At 46.7% G+C, this 2,969-nt stretch overlaps 1 non-coding gene across 1 annotated transcript; it reads left to right on the top strand.

Moving 5' to 3' along the window:
* The first annotated feature begins 1,628 nt into the window (after positions 1-1,628).
* On the top strand, positions 1,629-1,701 carry trnat-ugu (transfer RNA threonine (anticodon UGU)). Its single transcript has one exon. It is a non-coding gene; the product is annotated as a tRNA-Thr (tRNA).
* The last annotated feature ends 1,268 nt before the right edge of the window (positions 1,702-2,969 follow it).

Below are 2,969 nucleotides of genomic sequence, written 5' to 3' on the forward strand. Positions count from 1 at the left end.
GTGGTACTGGATAGACCGGACCTTGAAGATGCACTGGAGGTCTGGGGTGCAGGCACAGGACGCACTGGGCTGTGCAGACATACGGGAGACACAGTGCGCAACGCCGGCGCAGGATATCCTGGCCCAAGGAGACCCACTGGCTGTCAGGAGAGCAGGGCTGTTACCATCTGCCCTGGCTGGATCCTCACCCTAGCCCGGCAGATGCGGGGAGCTGGGATGTAGCACACCGGGCTAAGCACGCATACTGGAGACACTGTGCGTTCTACCGCATAACACGGTTCCTGACCAGTACTACACCCTCTCTCCACAGTAAGCATGGGGAGTTGGCGCAGGTTTCCTACCTGGCCTTGCCACACTCCCCGTGTGCCTCCCCCAATACATTTTTTGGGGCTGCCTCTCGGGCTTCCAGCGCGCTGCCGTGCTGCCTCTTCATACCGCCGCCTCTCCGCTTTGACTGCCCACAGCTCTGCCTTGGGGCGGCGATATTTCCCGGCTGCGTCCAGGGTCCTTCTCCATCCAGTATCTCCTTCCAAGTCCAATAGTCCTGATTGCGCTGCTCCTCCTGCTGCTGCCCGTTACCACGCTGCTTGGTCCTTTGGTGGTGGGTGATTCTGTAGCGATTGTCTTCGGGTGAAAGAGAGGAGGACCGAGATGCAGCGTGATGATAATCCATATTTAATGGGAATACTTAAACACCAAACAAAAACAACAAACCGACAAAAGGAACGAAGACGCAACAGTCCCGTAACATAAACACTGGAACAGGAACAATCACCCACAAAATACCCAAAGAATATGGCTGCCTAAATTTGGTTCCCAATCAGAGACGACGATAGACAGCTGCCTCTAATTGAGAACCAATCTAGGCAACCATAGACTTACAAAAACCCCTAGATAGGTCACACCCCCATAAACATACAAAAACCCTAGACATGTCAAACACATACATGACCCATGTCACACCCTGACCTAACTAAAATAACAAAGAAAACAAAGAATACTAAAGTCAGGGTGTGACAACAAAACTCTGCTGTTGAGAACTAAATACTAGTCTAAAAGAAATGGGAGATAATGTCTAGATGCTTTTTATAGTGGAGATCAAGTTTATACATTGATGCTCCCCATAACCCCCCCACCACCACCTCATCTGACATTTAACCTGCCCCCACCCAATGGACATTTATCATGTTAGTTGTAAACATGTAATTATTATTATGTTGCTATTGTTTCATTCACTTCCCTTTGACCTGCACTGTAGGAGTTTAAGATATTCACTGTACCCTGCATTTACATCTGCAACCCTGCGCATGTGACTAATAAACACTCTCTGTGGCACTGCTAGGACACGCCACTAGAGCGCAGCAACAGACGATATGTGTATTATGTTTTTCTGGTCTAAATCTCATGTAGATTATGATGTAACAGAAAGACTGAAAACCAGCAGACACCCAAGCCTGGAGTAGTTGACTTTGCTTCATATGCTAACAACCTGTTTAGCTGGTTAGGCGAGACTGCACTAACAGCTGTGTGGTGGAGTGAGTGACATGAGGTGTGGCCTTCTGTCTGTGAATTGGCAAGATCCGTTGTAATATGTAAATGGCCTGTTGTCTCAAGGTGTGAGTAGGTAAGGCTCCATAGCTCAGTGGTTAGAGCACTGGTCTTGTAAACCAGGGGTCGCGAGTTCAATTCTCGCTGGGGCCTTGACTAAATGGTCACATGTTTTAATCCAGGTCAGTACAATCCCGATTTGTGTTCAATTCTGCTCACCAGAATTATGTTGTTGTAGTAGCTCATGTCTCGTGTCAACAGAACAGAAATGACATTATCTATATTTATTTTTACATTTTTGTGGCGAGTTACTGGGTTTTATACCTTCAGTCATGGCTCCATAGCTCAGTGGTTAGAACACTTGTCTTGTAAACCAAGGTTTGTGAGTTCAGATCACGCTGGGGCCTTCCTTGAGGGTCATATGTTTAAGCCTGGCTGATGTGTGCTCCAGCAGCACTACACACACTGCCTCTGCGACAACCTGTGTAGCCTAACATGCAGTCTTGTCTACACATTGCATTGCAGTAAAACAATGTGATTATTAGCAACATACAACTGTTCATTTGCCTCTCAATGATCATTCAACGCTGCACAATTTGATGGACAGACAGAACATCATTGAAGTTTGCCAGACTAACCTACTGTTCCACCTGTGGGGAGATATCTTATTAACATCTTCAATGCCTGGATCGGGAGCCGGGGTGGGGCATGTGTGGAGCTTTGTCCCCGGGGGAAGGGTCTTGCTTGAGAGACCAATGCAATCAATGTTGACATATGAGATGAATGTGTAAAAACTGTGGATGTCGTTGTATTTGATCATGTTACCACTACAGATTTGTTTTGTTTCTGCATTTTATTTCCATTTATCTTTTTCTGTCAGAGATTATTGTATATGGCAGTAGGAAAGCAGTCCTACTTGAGCATTTGTTTCACTCTCCCCTCGTCAGTACGTCCTACCGGCCTCACAAACGCAGACCATGTGTAACCACTCCAGCCCGGGACCTCCACATCCGGCTTCTTCACCTGTTGGATCGTCTAAGACCAGCCACCCGGACAGCTGATGAAAATGTGGGTTTGCAGAAGCAAATCATTTCTACATAAACTGTCAGAAACCATCTCAGGGAAGCTCATCTGCGTGCTCATCATCGTCACCAGGGTCTTGACCTGACTGTAGTTCGGCATTGTAACCAACTTCATTGGGCAAATGCTCACCGTTGATGGCCACTGGCACACTGGAAAAGCATGCTCTTTTATTTATTTTAAGGTGTCTGTGACCAACAGATGCATATCTGTATTCCCAGTCATGTGAAATCCGTAGATTCCATTTATTTAGAGATTGAGCATGATTAATGCAAAAGTAATGTCCCCTAACCCCCTGTCAGAAGGGTGCAAGCTAGGATTAATGAAATGCCAAAGGTAAT

This window comes from Oncorhynchus nerka, linkage group LG14, assembly GCF_034236695.1.
Source record: "Oncorhynchus nerka isolate Pitt River linkage group LG14, Oner_Uvic_2.0, whole genome shotgun sequence".
In the NCBI taxonomy this organism is placed as follows: domain Eukaryota; kingdom Metazoa; phylum Chordata; class Actinopteri; order Salmoniformes; family Salmonidae; genus Oncorhynchus; species Oncorhynchus nerka.